Raw genomic sequence first — 16,217 nt, 5'->3', positions numbered from 1 at the left:
CGTTCCTCACTAATTCTCCCACCCTCCCAATGCCAGTGGCTCCTCAAGGCCTCAGTGGCGACTGAGGAACAGGGCACAGGTTAGTCAGCCTCGGCAAGTAGCCCCACTCCTGGGCCCAGAAAGAGAGTGGTCCAAGCTCCCAGGACTTCCCAGAGTCACTCAGGAAGCCACACAACAGCCCTGAAATGAGGGTAAGTAACACAGCCATTTTTCATACAGAGAAACTGAGGTGCAAAGCTGAGATATAGCTTCAGGTCTCCTGGTCTCCCTCCCTTTCCTATAGGTTTGCATCTCTGAAGCAGACTCCAGTGGGCAAGTAATAACAAGAGTTACGCTGCCACTGTTCCCCCCTCTCTCTTAGAAAATGATTCTGGAGTTCCTGTTGTGGCTCAGCAGGTTAAGAACCAACACAGTGACTGTGAGGATAAGGTTTCGATCCCTGGCCTCGCTCAGTGGCTTAAGGATCCGGCACTGCCATGAGCTCTGATGTAGGTTGCAGATGCAGCTCAGATCCCTCCTTGCTGTGGCTGTGGTGTAGGCTGGCAGTTACAGCTCTGATTTGATCCCTAGCCTGGGAACTTCCTTGTGCCACAGGTACAGCCCTAAAAAAGACAAAGAGAAAAGAAAACGATTCTGTGTACTAGAAATCCTCACTTGTCTGTGTGACCTTAGACAAGGTGCTTAACCCCTCTGAGCCTCAATTGTCTCATCTGTAATTTGAGGGGCTAGCAATGGAGCATGACTAGGGTCCCTTCCAGCCCCGCGATCCTGTGGCTTTAATTTTGCGCGTCTCTGCCAGGCCTCAAAGTGTCACACACGATGCTTTGTCCAACAAGAGCCAAACTCAACAGGAGTGAGCAGAATTTCCTCCACCCGTTGATAAGAAATGTGGTTGCGGTTGGAGGCTTGTGGATGTCCTTTGTCCCCAGAGCGAGGGAAACAGGGAGGTTTCAGATGTTATTGACACTAACAGTGGGAGCCTGGAGGTGGTCACACTCTGTGGAAGGACCACGCAGAGTCGTCCCCGTGGGCGGTGGAGATGCTGAGCCAAGACCGGAGGATGTTTTAAAAACTATTTCTCAATAAAAAAAGACCCATTTTATTCTGCACAGGGGTCTGAGGGCAAATCCAGGTCTCCCAGGAGGAATCTCCTCTCTCCCATAATGGGGGATTGGTTCGGCTCAGCTGCTCTGACAAAGGGCTGAATACAGCTTGCAGTGGTACAGGCGGCTCCCTGTAGCTCCCTGTGAAAATGACTCATAGCACTTATGAATATCAAACCTCCTTTGATGTGTTCCCAGACGTGAGGAGCAGCCGCAGGGGGGTGGAGGTGGGCTCTGGATGCTGGCTCTGTGGGGCGGGGCACAGAGGACCTGGGCACATCTGGCAGCATCCTGAAGCTCCAGGAGAAATTCAGGGGAGTAATTACACTAGGACTTCCAGGATAACACAGCTCCCTTTCATCTGTCTCTCTTCCTCTCTCTCCCTCTTTCTTTCTGTCTCCAGCTATGGAAGAATTCGATCCTCCAAGAATTACAACCTGTTTTTATACCTTCACCCTTCCCGCGGGGATAACAATTCAGCTCTCTGAATAAAACTGGTTTTATTGGGCACAAAATGAATTCACCCCCTCGCTGGGCATCTGCGCCAATTGCTTCAGAGCCATAGACCTGGCCCCAGTCAGCCAAGCAGAAGGATTTTCCTCTATAATGGCCATTCTAAACACTCAGCCTTTCGAGCGGCTGCATGGTACCTTGTTCTCCTAATCAGCTTTCAATGATGATTGAATACAGACTTCCCAGTCTCTCTCGTACTGGCAGCTCCCAAGACTGGGTCAAGCACGACATCCGGAGCGCAGCCAGTGCTCAGGCAGGAAGGGAGGGTCAGGCACCCCATGCCTGTTTCAGCTGAAAGCTTATTTCCATGCCAACAGTTCTCCCATTCTAGACAGGGTTCAAGAGGATGTAGGTCCCTGGAAACTTGGGCAAAGGCTTTACAGTTATAGAAGGAGGTAGCAAAGGGAATCTGCTCAGCGCCATTGCCTGCACGCTTTGGTTTTCTGGAATGAGACTGGTTTTATTTTACATTTAAGTTGGGCTTTGACTGAAAAAGTCTCCTGCACTCACAGAGATCACACGCCCCCACAGAGATCTCATGCACCCAGTGCTCATGCCCACATGAAAATAATAGCACGAGCAATGCCATGGCTGTACAAGCACCAGCTCTCCCAGTCCTCACAGAGGCTCTGCATGTGGAGGAGTGGGGGCCAAGTATTATGACCCCTGTTTTACAGATGACGAGCCCAAGTCTCCAAGAAGCTAGGAATTGTTCCTAAGATTGAAAAACAAAGGTAAAAGACCTTGAATTCTGGCTTGCTGGATTCCAAAGCAGCTTCTCTTAACCATGGCACTATGGGGCAATACGCTTGTCTCCAAGGGCACTGGGGGCAATGAAGGAGAGCAGGGAAGGCACAGTTCTTGACTTCTGAAAGCTTCACTTTAACCACACACCAGTGCACACAGAGCTACATACATGTACACAGAGGTCCCATGGCTTATGGTGTCTCCCAAGAATCCTATAACTAAGGTAACTCTGTTCCCTCCATCCTCATCATCCTACTCTCAGACCGCTGCCCTGCATTCACAGTTTGAACCCTGTTCTTATGGTAAAGCCTGGGTTCTTCTACAGTAGGGCCATGGATGCTGGCATGTTATAGGCAACAATGTGAGCGATTCAACCCCTAATGCGTTATGCTACAGTTACCTACCTCCTGAGCTGGTCATTGTTAGTCTTGTATTGCTTTTTCGATTTGGTCAGGAGGTTTCTCTAACCCATGTAGCTCTCTTTTTATGGGAACAGAGCAAGAGAGCAACGGGGGCAGGGGTGGGAAGATTTCAAGCTTGAAGTTTCAGGCAAGTCATAGATCAACTAGAAGAAATAAAGCAGGAGAAGATTCAGGGTACAGTGAAATTCCTTTCCTTCCATGACCTTGGAAGGTAAGTGATGCTATATCTGAAGGGTATTGTGATTGATCCGAAGGATATGAAACAGGAAAAAGGAAGGAAACATTGCTCCAGTTGTAGACTTTGCCAAGAGCACAGGGGCTGCCAAGGCTACTTCAGCCTTGACTCATAGATCTGGGACAAAGGACAGTGCCCTGCTGTGCTGGACATCTTCCAGTGACATTGACCCAAAAGGGGGTTGGGAGGAAGACTTCCTGATGCTAAGAGAAACTGCCCTCCAAATCAGAGTTCCCGAACCACTCACATGTAAGACGCGGAGAGACCAAGACCACTTGAGGCCCTCCTTGCATCCTGGGAGGTGTGCCAAAAACAGATGTGCCTTCCCATGGACTAGACCCCTTTGTAAAGACAATATTTAAAAGTTCAGGGAGTTCCCGTCGTGGCGCAGTGGTTAACGAATCCGACTAGGAACCATGAGGTTGCGGGTTCGATCCCTGCCCTTGCTCAGTGGGTTGACGATCTGGCATTGCCGTGAGCTGTGGTGTAGGTTGCAGACGCGGCTCAGATCCCACGTTGCTGTGGCTCTGGCGTAGGCCGGTGGCTACAGCTCCGATTCAACCCCTAGCCTGGGAACCTCCATATGCCGCGGGAGTGGCCCAAGAAATAGCAACAACAACAACAACAAAAAAAAAGACAAAAGAAAAAGTCAAAAAGACAAAAATAAAAAATAAAAAAATAAATAAAAGTTCATTCCATGTGAATCTGCTTCTGTTCCATTTCAGGAGATTTGTGCTCCTTCCTGGACTGCCCATTTATCTGAAAATATTGGTTCTAGCTCACAGTCATCTGAGAGCCTTGACCAGGGTGGACTGAAAGAACTGAGGTTACAGCTCTGTGTGATCACGCCCCCCCCCCCCCCCAGCCACCACACTCCCTAAACCCCAAGGCAGCCTGGTCAACTTGTCAGCCAAAATCCAAATTGGGAAATTGACATGGTCTCTGTTTCTGGTTCTCTCTACACATACAACTGCAGGTTCCTAGTCATCGATCCATCTTAATTCTCACTTTAATTTCTCATCTCTGGCTTCCAGTTCTTGCCTTCCCAACCTCATCTGGAAGAGCCATTCCTGAGCCCCCTTGTTAAGCCACAGGCCCTCAGCTCAGAGCCTCCCTCTAGGAGTCGTCATCCCCACATGCCTGCATTTGACCACTGGAGGGCAATGCTGGACCGGCCAAACCTCTGGATGCTCTGTTCCATCTTTATCCCCACCTCGCCCATCACTGAATGATGCAGGCTCTGGTTGGAAGCCCAAACCAAGAAGCACTGGAGCACCCCAAAAGCAGCAACACAGCCAGGTCTATTACAGCAGCTCTCCCCAGCCTTGGATCATAGGAATAAACGGCAGCTCTCTGGAAAGCAGATTTGGCTGCATGGTTGATACAATCCTGGGAAAGAGATTGAGAAGACAAGCTGCCTCCTAATGCCATTAACCCAGAACCATCTCTCTCTCTGAATAGGGGATGCAGAGTCCTTCCTGTCCCTACCTCTCAGATGTAAGATCTTTTAGGATAATGTCTTACTAAGCTCCGTATTCCTGGCAGTAAACATGGTACTTGTCAATAAATGGATGTATGCATGTATATATATGCATAAATTAGAATTGACCGTTATCAGACACGGGCTTAATCTCTAGAATATATAAGCAACTTATACAACTCAATGGCAAAAAAAGCCAATCAATCAATGGAAAAATGGGCAAAAGACCTGAATAGACTGTTCTCCAAGGAAGATATACAGATGGCCAACAAACACATAAAAAAAAAATGCTCAACATCACTGATTATAAGAGAAATGCAAATCAAAACTACCATGAGATACCACCTCACACCAGTCAGAATGGCCATCATTCATAAGTCCACGAATAACAAGTGGTGGAGGGGGTGTGGAGAAAAGGGAACCCTCCTGCACTGCTGGTGGGAATGTAAACTGGTACAGCCACTATGGAGAACAGTCTGGAGATACCTTAGAAGTCTATACATAGAACTTCCATATGACCCCACAATCCCGCTCTTGGGCATCTATCCAGACAAAACTCTACTTAAAAGAGACACATGCACCCGCATATTCATTGCAGCACTATTCACAATAGCCAGGACATGGAAACAACCCAAATGTCCATCAACAGAGGATTGGATTCGGAAGAGGTGGTATATATACACAATGGAATACTACTCAGCCATAAAAAGGATGACATAATGCCATTTGCAGCAACATGGATGGAACTAGAGACTCTCATACTGAGTGAAATGAGCCAGAAAGACAAAGACAAATACCATAGGATATCACTTATAACTGGAATCTAATACCCAGCACAAATGAACATCTCCTCAGAAAAGAAAATCATGGACTTGGAGAAGAGACTTGTGGCTGCCTGATGGGAGAGGGAGGGAGTGGGAGGGATCGGGAGCTTGGGCTTATCAGACACAACTTAGAATAGATTTACAAGGAGATCCTGCTGAGTAGCATTGAGAACTTTGTCTAGATACTCATATTGCAACAGAACAAAGGGTGGGGGAAAAATGTATACATGTAAGGATAACTTGATCCCCTTGCTGTACAGTGGGAAAAAAATTTTTTTTTAATTAAAAAAAAGAATTGACCGTTATCAGATTTTGTTGCTGTTTTCCAGGTCTTATTACACCTAAAATTTAAGGCATCAATTAGGTGCTGAGCATTCTTAGTCTTGAAGATAGCTAGGGATAATTAGGTTATTCATTAAAGCAGTGGTTGTCATTGTGTAAGTGTTATTTCGAACACCACTTCGGAGTTTCAGATCTCTTACTTTAAGGAAGTCCTTCGTTATGTCACCCAGAGTCTTCCAACCTCATCAGCCTGTGGATTACAAAATACATTGTTTCATGAATATCCAATTTCTAATAACCTGCAGCCTCTATCCGAGGACTATGGAGTGTCCCTTTTGTCCTCCAGGGGATTTGTGGTCATTTCATCCCACAGTGGATCCCCATGGGGCCTCACAGCTCCACTGAACACTGAGCTCTTCTGCAGCCCACCTTGTGTCATCCTGTGAGATTCTTCACAGGCTGCTGTCCCCTCTACCTGATGCCAATGGATCCCATGTCGGTACACAGCCTGCTTCCTTAATCATCAGAGCACAGCGAAATGCTTGTTCATGAGGAGAGAGAGAGAAGTGCACATTCTGAGACCCCAAATCCAACATGATCCTTTTCCTGTCTCCCCACAGACTTCCACATAGCAGGGACTGGTCAGTGCCCCTAGGAAAATTCTGCAGGCGTCCCCCACATCTCCATGTGCAGAGTCCAAGGCCAACTTCTTTCCTGCCCTGGGATGATGGACAGTGGGAAAAATCCCCCCCACCACCAACCTCCAGGAAGCTCTCCACCCATCCGCCACCATCTCAGGTGGAGACTGGCCTTCATGGGCCAAGAAGGCAAAAACAGTGATATCAGGCCTTAAAATACCATGTTTGAGACACCAGTAGCCCTGATTAAGTTCATATTTGGGGGAAAATATGCTCTTCATGTCTAACTTGAAAGAAACGAATTAATTTTTCTTAACAGAACACTTACCATCTCAGTGTACAACATCTGTGTTGCGTTTTATGCTGACTTCATAATCTCCATGACAACAAGAGGATTTTTGTTTTAGATGTGAATTAACTCCTTCCCAACCTTACTCTATTTTTCTCAACAAAAGAAGAGTGTTCTAAAGTTCCTTTAGAATTTCCAGTCTACCAACAGAACCCCCACACCCTCAACGGTCTTTAAGGGGCTAAAGAACAAGAAAGAAAGAAAAAGGAAAATAGATACCACTATCATTAAAAAAAGTCTAAGGAGTTCCCGTCATGGCACAGTGGTTAACAAATCTGACCAGGAACCATGAGGTTGCAGGTTCGATCCCTGGCCTTGCTCAGTGGATTAAGGATCCAGTGTTGCCATGAGCTGTGGCAGCTTGGATCCCTCGTTGCTGTGGCTCTGGTGTAGGCCGGTGGCTACAGCTCCAATTAGACCCCTAGCCTGGGAACCTCCATATGCCACAGGAGCGGCCCTAGAAAAGGCAAAAAGACAAAACAAAACAAAAAAAAGTCTAACCTAAATTTCTCCCTAGTTCAAATCTAAGTCCTCAGAGTACATGATTGGTCCTCATCCTTCTCATGAAAATGTTATAAATCAAGGGAAACTTTCCCGGGAGCAGACAGCAATTAGGAAAAAAATTTCATTCTAAAATAACATTTTTCTAACACCGCCTGTGAGAGTCAAGTTGATCATATGTTAAGCATGACACATCCTATGTTCTTTTTCAAGATGCCTTCAGTGTGATCAAGGGACGAGCCTCTAGGGCATCATGTTTGTTCTACATCGGAAAAAAACGAACAGAAATTTCCATGAGAGTAGATTGACGGTCAATACTGAAGACTCAAGAGGCAAGGAGAGTCCACAAGGTTATCTCACTATATTAAATTCAGGCATGCCCAGGACTCCGAATTCCAGGTCCAGATCTTCAGTAGGTGGACACTGCCTGAGGCCTGATACCAGCTCTGATGTCCTGGTCTGACATGGATGGTGGGACTCAGACCTCCGTACCTTGTGATGTGGAAAAGCTCAAAATCTCTCCTGAGTTAGCAACCTACTGACACCTGTCCCAGGTGAGATGTGTCTGAGATGGTTTCCCTTGAAACCATAGTTCTTTTTTTTTTTTTTTTTTTTTTGTCTTTTCTGGGGCTGCTCTGGTGGCATGTGGAGGTTCCCAGGCTAGGGGTCTAATCTGAACTATAGCCGCCAGCCTACCCCAGAGCCACAGCAACGCGGGATCTGAGCTGCGTCTGCGAACTACACCACAGCTCATGGCAACACCAGATCCTTAACCCGCTGAGCAAGGCCAGGGATCGAACCTGCAACCTCATGGTTCCTAGTCAGATTCGTTAACCATTGAGCCATGACGGGAACTCCCACTATAGTTCTTTTTTGGCAACTCCAATGCCATGCAACCTGGGTTATTTTTTTTTAATGTATTTCTTTTTTTATTGAAGTATAATTGATTTACAGTGTTGTATTGGTTTCAGGTTACGGCAAATTGATATAGACATATTCTTTTTCACATTTTTTTCTTATAGGTTATTACAAAATACTGAGGGTAGTTCCTAGTGACATATATAGTAGGTCCCTGTTTGTTATCTATATATATTCTATATATAGTAGTGTGTATATGGGTTTTTTTTTTCTATTTATGGCTGCACCTGAAGCATATGGAAGTTCCCAGGCTAGGGGTCGAATTAGAGCTACAGCTGACAGCCCATGCCACAGCCACAGCAACGCCAGATCTGAGCCACATCTGCAACTTACACTGCAGCTCATGGCAATGCCAGCTCCTTAACCCACTGAGCAAGGGCAGGGATCAAATCCGCATTCTCATGGATACCAGTCAGGTTCTTAACCCACCGAGCCACAGCGGGAACTCCCAGTGTGTATATGCTAATCCCAAACTTCTAATTTATCCCTCATTCCCTTTCCCCTTTGATAACTGTAAGTTTGTTTTCTATGTCTGTGCAACCCTGGTTATTAATAGATGGATTTGATCTTTCACGCTGCTGTGGCTATGTAGGAAATCTTGGTCAGTCCCTCCAAACCACACACATTGCTTGACTCCCCAGGAAGATGATGACCCTACTTTACCTTGTTGAACACCAAGGACCTCGATAAGGACTGTGGGCCCCAAATGTTGCCAGTGTCAGAGCCAAATCCTTTAATACCTTCACCAGAAATGACCCAGCTGGAAGGGTTCATTCAAAGACCAGCAGCTTGCCTACTGGGCTTCAGAGGACACTGCTGCATGTCAGCTCTACCTTGGCCAGAGCACAGGGGCAGTCTCTTGAAAATCAGTTCCCTAGGAAGTCTGCCTTTTGCTCAGGCATATAGACCTTCCTGAAGCCTGTAAAATAAAGGGGGGGGGTGTGATGTGTTTTCTAAAAGGAGACACGTACAGATTGTCGTAGCACTAATCTCTTAAGTCAGACCATGATAAATGCTGGTTAGAGCACAATGCACAGCTGCTCAAAGGAGGGAGAGATTAGTCTGGTTCAGGAGGATCAGGAAAGTCTCCCAGTGGAAGTGATAGTTGAACTGACTTAAAGGAGGAAGGATTTTGACCAGTGGAGGGACCGGAGAAGGACATGGCCAGCAGAAGGAGAGCAGCCTAAGCAATTCAGGGAGGTGGCTAGGACTATGCCGGGAGAACAGCACCCATTCTGTGGGAATGAGTCCACACAGGCTGGGACAGAGCCATGGCCACTGTGGTAAGGTGTGGCCTGATGGGGAAAGACTGGCAAACCAGGCTAAAGGTTTTGGATTCTGTCCCACAAGAAGTGGGAAGAAATCAGAGATACACAAAAGGAAATTGCTTAGAAAGTGTTTTAGGAGTTCCCATCATGACTCGGCAGAAACGAATCTGACTAGCATCCATAAGGATGCAGGTTCAATTCCTGGCCTCACTCAGTGGGTTAAGGATCTGGCACTGCCATGATCTGTGGTGTAGGTCACATGCATGGCTCGGATCCCGCTTTGCTGTGGCTGTAGCGTAGGCCAGTGGCTACAGCTCAAACGGAACCCCCTAGCGTGGGAACCTCCATATGCCTTGGATACAGCCGTCAAAGGACAAAAAAAGGGGGGGGGTATTAGAAAGATCACTGTGGATGGGAAGATTAGCTCTGAGACCCAAAGGGGTTGGATCAGATATAAAGTTCACGTGAAAGCTGAGGTGGACCATAGGAAGGATCAAAAATAAGGACCTGGAAAGAGGAAGCAGATTTAAAAGACACTTAATAAAAGCAAAGGGATGATGTATGAGGGGTGAAGGAGAAGAGAGGGATGGCCTCTTTCTGGCATCCTGGTAGTATGCTGCTGGAAGATTCTCTAGTTTCCTTGCTTCAAGTCTTTGCCATCAAAAATTAATTCTTACATGACAGAATTTCAGGTACCAATAAAGAATATTTGGAGTCAGGGGGGTTTCTGCACCCTCAAAACCCGCTATGTAATTGACTGCCCACCCCTCTGATTTATGAATTCAGCGGGTGAAGGAACACCCAACTACCGTGCCTGAAACCACTGGATTACTGTGATCTTTTCTCCTCTCCCTTCAGGTTGGTATAAGGAGACCCAGATGCAGGGAAAGTCCGTCATAAGTTCTTGGCTTTCTCATCCAGTTAGGACCCCTTTCCAGTAAAGTGGCTTTGGATAGGACATACCTCCTCCCCAGGAGTCTTTGGTGAGCCTCTCTAGGGCAACCACACTGCACACATACATCTCCCCAGTTAGCTTCACTGCCCCAAATATTATCCACTCTGCTGGGGCCACACCTATGGAGGACCCCCTAGCCACCCTGTCACAGCACCTGCTCTGGCACGGACACACCCTCAGCCATGCCACCAGTCTTCCATCTCTGCATGTCTATGTGTGTCTATGTGGCCACAGCTGTCCACAGCTCACTCCTATGTAACCCTAAGTCCAGGTGTCCTGGGGTGTCTCCTTATCTCTTTGTCCATTGTCCTATTATCCCTTTAAAGTTCTTCATGGGAGTACCTTGCAGAAAGAAGAGTTGTCTTGGAAAAAAAAGAGGGGAAAAGAGATGAAAGAAGGTAGACACAGAGGTGAGAGTCAAGGCTTTGAGGAAAGCAATAAAAGAGAAAGAATCCTTGACCTCCATTAGCCCTGACTCTCAAAATAAGATTGGCCCTAAAGATAGCTTATTATTTATCCCAAATTAAAATTTCCTGGCTCTGCAGTCATTGTGTACACAATGAAAAGGAAAACATCACTCAAAAGATACCGTTATCCTCACAGTGGGAACAATCACAGCCAAGCTAATACTGCTCCAAGAATAGAAAGAAAATAGTGTTAAGTCAGGAACTTCAAAACTTTAGATTGTCAACAAACAGAATGATTTCTTGAATGGGGTATGGTTATAAAGGAAGGTAGGCAGAAAAGGAACCCACTAACTCTGGGATGGGGCACGAGTTGACAGGGGAAGTTTCAGTCTGTTCTCCTTCAGGACAAGGTAACAACCAGCTGGGAGAAAACTCTGCCTGGGTTTGTGCAAACCCCAGAAGCCCCTTTACCCACCCCTGCCCAGCTTCATAGATCATCTTTCCCTTTTTCTTGTCTGAAGTTAAACATCATCACCAGACTTTAAACTTCATATTGGCAGAAATTTTGGTAGGTTTTTCGTTCCATTGCATGCTCAGCAGTCAGCAGAAAACTTTGTATATGTTTGGCACTCAATACATATTTGCCAAATGATTTAATGACTGATTAGTCAATTCATTAAAAATGAACAAACTACTCCCTTCCTCTCTGGCTTCTGAAGAGCAAGTTCCAGAATGAGAAATTTTCAGATGGGCAACAAAAGCCAAAGTGCATCCAGGAAATGTCTTCCTACCTGTCCTCATCCTCTGTGCACCTTAGCTTCCTGAAACTCAGGAACAAGGACCCAAGAGATCATGATCCACCAAATGTCTTTCAACAAAAGACTCTGTCCCTGGTTGTTTCCTTTCAGAGAATAACCCTCTTGGGGCTGATAAGGGAATGGCGCCATATGCAAAAACAGACCCGTAGTGGCAGAGGGGCAACGGGGCCTCCTCTGAAGGGGCCTGTTGGATTTCTGCCTTTAAACAAACCTGAGTCGTCTCTTGATAGTGAAGCACCAACCACCCCTGAGGACCTCTTTCTTTTATGGCTGCAGCAATGAAGCAGCCACATGGCTGTTGCAGATAAGGTGGCCCACGTGCATTGTGCATGCAAAGCAGGTTTTGAGAGGTAAACAGCACTATGATCTGCAGCCAAGCCAGGTACTAGCTGCTCTGCATTGTGCTTTCCTTCCTCTGTAACTGACTCCCAGGTAAACGGGTGCAATCTCCCACCACTTCTCATTTTTCATTTCCTATCCTTTTTCCCTTCTCCAGGTGGCTCCTATAAGACTGAAGTTATAGGAGTTCCCATCATGGCGCAGTGGTTAATGAATCCGACTAGGAACCATGAGGTTGTGGGTTCGATCCCTGGCCTTGCTTAGTGGGTTAAGGATCTGGCGTTGCCATGAGCTGTGGTGTAGGTTGCAGACGCGGCTCAGATCCCATGTTGCTATGGCTCTGGCGTAGGCCAATGGCTATGGCTCCAATTCGACCCCTAGCCTGGGAACCTCCATATGCTGCGGGAGAGGCCCAAGAAATGGCAAAAAGACAAAAAAAAAAAAAAAAAAAAAAAAAGACTGAAGTGATACCATTTCAAACAGAGCCACAGTGATTGGGACAGATGTGAAGTTTCAATGCCAATATAACATTCCTGATGGGAATTATGACTCTGTGCACTGCTATCTGAAGAGATTAACAAGGCTCACTTCTACCTGCCATGGCTTCCAAGGCACCCTGGAATTGGGTTGGTACCAATTGTCTGTGGACACAGAGTTGTCCTCCAGTGCCTTACCCTTAAGCACAAAGAGCCAAGAGACAAAGCTGTTTATACCATGCACCTCAGGCACCATGATGGGCAAAAGCTGTAAGCCTCAAGCAAGCTCACCACAGAAAATTCAGAGGGTCATTCACCAAGCAGAGGGTGTTCAGTGTCATCTTGAACTCCTCCCACTCATCCATCAATTCATCCATTCAGAACTAAGGGGAGGCTTATTGTTTACAAATTGATATTCTAAGTGCTATGGGTACACGCAGATTATAAAACAAGCACTTCTGAAATAATAAAATGTATTCAGCAAGTAACACCTCCACACATTTGTCTTGCTAGACCCTGAGGAGTGAAAATTAAATCCTGTTAAATTACTTGAATCTTTGATCTGACAAATGAAAGTACAGTCTCTGATACCCAGGGTGACCAATGAATTGGACAGACATAAAAAAAAATCAAAACAACAATGGACATCTTAATCACAGACCCTTGAAAACCTAACATTTCTAAAAGCCCCCAAAAGTAAATATCTATCTATAAAATACTAATAAATTAAATATATAGATAATAAATAGATAGATAGAGGTGGACATAGAGTAGATAGTATAGTACCAATAATTGAGCTCAAGTTCAGAGTCAGAAGCCAGACTTCTTGATTTTTGGGGTCCCAGATCTTTCACTTTACTGACTCACCAGCTATATGACCTTGGGCAAGTTATTTTTTGCCTTGTTTCCCTCATCTATAAAATGGTGATAGCAAAGAGTTCCCATAGTAACTCAGTGTGTTAAGAACCTGATTAGTATCCATGAGGATGCAGGTTCAATCCCTGGCCTCGCTCAGTGGGTTAAGGATTGGGTATTGCCATGAGTTGCAGTGTAGGTCGCAGATGCAGCTCAGGGCTGGCATTGCTGTGGCTGTGACGTAGGCTGGCAGCTACAGCTCCAATTAGACCCCTAGCCTGGGAATTTCCATATGCTGCAAGTGCGGCCCTAAAAAGAATTAAACAAAAAATAGTGATAGCAATAATACCTACTTTAGAGGATTGTTGCAAGAATTAAGTGAACTGTTGCATATAATGCACTTAGAGCAGCCCTTGGTCCAGAGGAAGCACAGGAATCACTAGGTGCTGTTGCTCTGGATGGTGATGCAATAATGCTGATGACCATGCATATCCACGCCCCTACCTTTGGGCTGGCTTGGGCCTTTAGGAACTCGATAAGAAATAAATCAATCTTTTGAACAATGAAATATTTTCTTATTCATCAGCATCCCATGATAATTAGTAAGAACTAAATATCAATGGGAAGTCACAGAAATACAATTCAAAAGAACTGCAGGACTTTTTTCACTGGATACCAATAAATTATCATGGGTTTCCTACATAGAAAGAAATAAAATCAGAGGAAAGTAAGACTTCAGGAGCTATTAAAATAAAACAGTAGCCCTACCCATTAAAGAGATAGTGGAATAATTTATAAATCTAGAGCCAGAAATAAAATTGAGGTTGTTTATATACATAGTCACAAATAAGGAATTAGTTCTATCAACATAATACACATGACCTGGAAGATTTCCAGTGTCCGAAAAGAGTAGAAATTAAATCAGGAGTTCCCTCTGTGGCTCAGTGGTTAACAAACCCGACTAGGATCCATGAGGACGCAGGTTTGATCCCTGGCCTTGCTCAGTGGGTAAGAGATCTTGCATTGCCGTGAGCTGTTCTGTAGGTCGAAGATGCGGCTAGGATCCTGAGTTGCTGTGGCTGTGGTGTAGGCCAGCAGCTATAGCTCCGATTCCACCACTGTCCTGGGAACTTCCATATGCCGACGGTGCAGCCCTAAAAAGAAAAAAAAGAGAAATTAAATCAAAGTACTCTTGACCTTATGCCTTCCTAAGAAACTGTCAAGTGAAGATCTTTCCAAGATTCCAGAAGTGCACAGACTCTGCAAAGACACATCCACATTGGTTGCCTTTTATTCAAGGAACCACCCTTGGAAACTCCTTGGTATGAACCACTGAGCTAAGACCTGGAATTAGGCCTGTTATTGCTATTTTCTTTTCGAAGATGCTGGGTCTCCTGCTGCTTCAGATCTTGCTTTTATTCATCAGTGGAAACACTAATCCCCTGCTGTCTTGCTGACTTTCTCAGTTGCAGCCAACATATGGGCTCATCAGCACCAGTGCCCCCAAGAGCAGCCCTTCCAGTGCACAGAATCACACAAAACAAGCGGCTTTTTTCTTGGGATAAAAGAACTGGAGAGGGACCCTTTGCAAAATCTGGTTTTGGAAATTAGATATCAGAGTCTTAACCCTGATGGGGTGGGTGAGTTACTTTCTTTCTAGGTTTTCTCCTCCTTGGGGTCCCATGGGCTTCTTTGTGACACATTTCCAGAACCACTGCATGATAAAGAGGAAGCCTCTTGTTTTCTAAAGAACACTTACCACTGTAGTAACTCTGCTGTATTCTCAACCAGTAAAAAACAGTTCAGTAATTCCTCCCCAGAGCCAAAGATCAAAGGCCAATGCCATGGCAGCTGCAGTAGGTAAATGGGAGATTCTATGTGATTCTGTCACCCAGATCCCTGATTCTGCCATACTAACAGCCTCAGCATGAGAAATAATCTTTCTTCCTTTCCCACTACTAACAAACAAAGGTAGAGAAGAGTTTGGATAAAGAAGAAAGTTATTAGAGAACTGTGCCTTGAAGATGAGCACTGCCCAAGGGTGGGTTTCCTGTAGGAACTGAAATGAAAACTGTGACGGAGCTGTTGGCATTCTTGAGAGTATCTGTTCCAACCACTTCATCATCTGACCGGAAGCCCTCTCATCTCCCCATGTGATCCTGAAAGAAAAGGTGAACAAGAAGGTAAAACTATTGAACAAATTTGCATCAAGTATCCATAAGTCTCAGACTATAGACTTGGCATGGCTCATCTTTTTTAAATTCGACAATATATATTGTCTACTACGTGCCAGATGCCATCCTAAGAGCCAAGGATACCAAGGCAAGTCACACCAGCTTTCTGGAGTTCATGCTACAGCGGGGCTTGCAGACTAACAGAGGAACCAAATCAGACACAAGTGAAAGCAAGAGAAGCACTTGGTTGGAATGTTCGTGGAGTGTCCCGGAAGGAAGGTACAGACTGGAATTAGGACCTGTAGATTTCCAATGCATTGGGTGATGGGAGCCGGAAAAACATCTTAAAGGAGCTGAACTGAGACTAAATACAGAAAAGCTTATTTCTTTACATCGCAAGGTCCCAAGTCAGCAACAGAAGCAGAATTACAACTCTAAAAAGCCCCCACTTGCCATTACGCTGTTTCGCTTCGCAGCTGCTTCTTTCAGCGCCACACAGCTGGGAGAGTGAGTCACAGATGGAATATTGGCAGCCAAAATCTTTTTTAGAGACAAATGACACTGTGATTTTCCTTGACACCCATTGAAATTCCTCACTCATTTCCAAAAATATCTTCTGTTTGCTTTAAAACATCCAGTGGGGCCCAGACATTTCAGGAAAAACAAATCAGAGAAACAAAGTAATCCCAGCCATCTGAATATTCTGAGCCCGGATCTGTCAGATGGAGAAGAACCACTTACTGACTGAAGGCTGTCCTGGGACACCAGGCAGCTGAGATCCCAAGCAAGGGACACAGACATGAAGTCTCCTCTCTCTTTTCTTTCATCCCCATTCTGTTCTTCAGCTGCTTGTCCAACCAGCCAGTGCCAGAGCAGAGAATCCAGAGGCGGAGATAGCAGCTTGAAACAGGGC

General features: G+C 45.7%; 1 protein-coding gene across 1 annotated transcript in view; it reads left to right on the top strand.

The window, feature by feature from the left end:
• LOC102158035 (uncharacterized) overlaps positions 1–16,217 on the top strand; it is a 584,796-nt gene that overhangs the window by 363,545 nt on the left and 205,034 nt on the right.

Source organism: Sus scrofa, chromosome 7, assembly GCF_000003025.6.
Source record: "Sus scrofa isolate TJ Tabasco breed Duroc chromosome 7, Sscrofa11.1, whole genome shotgun sequence".
Taxonomy (NCBI): domain Eukaryota; kingdom Metazoa; phylum Chordata; class Mammalia; order Artiodactyla; family Suidae; genus Sus; species Sus scrofa.
The sequence above is the reverse complement of the archived record's forward strand: the minus strand, read 5'-3'. Positions and strand labels throughout refer to the sequence as shown.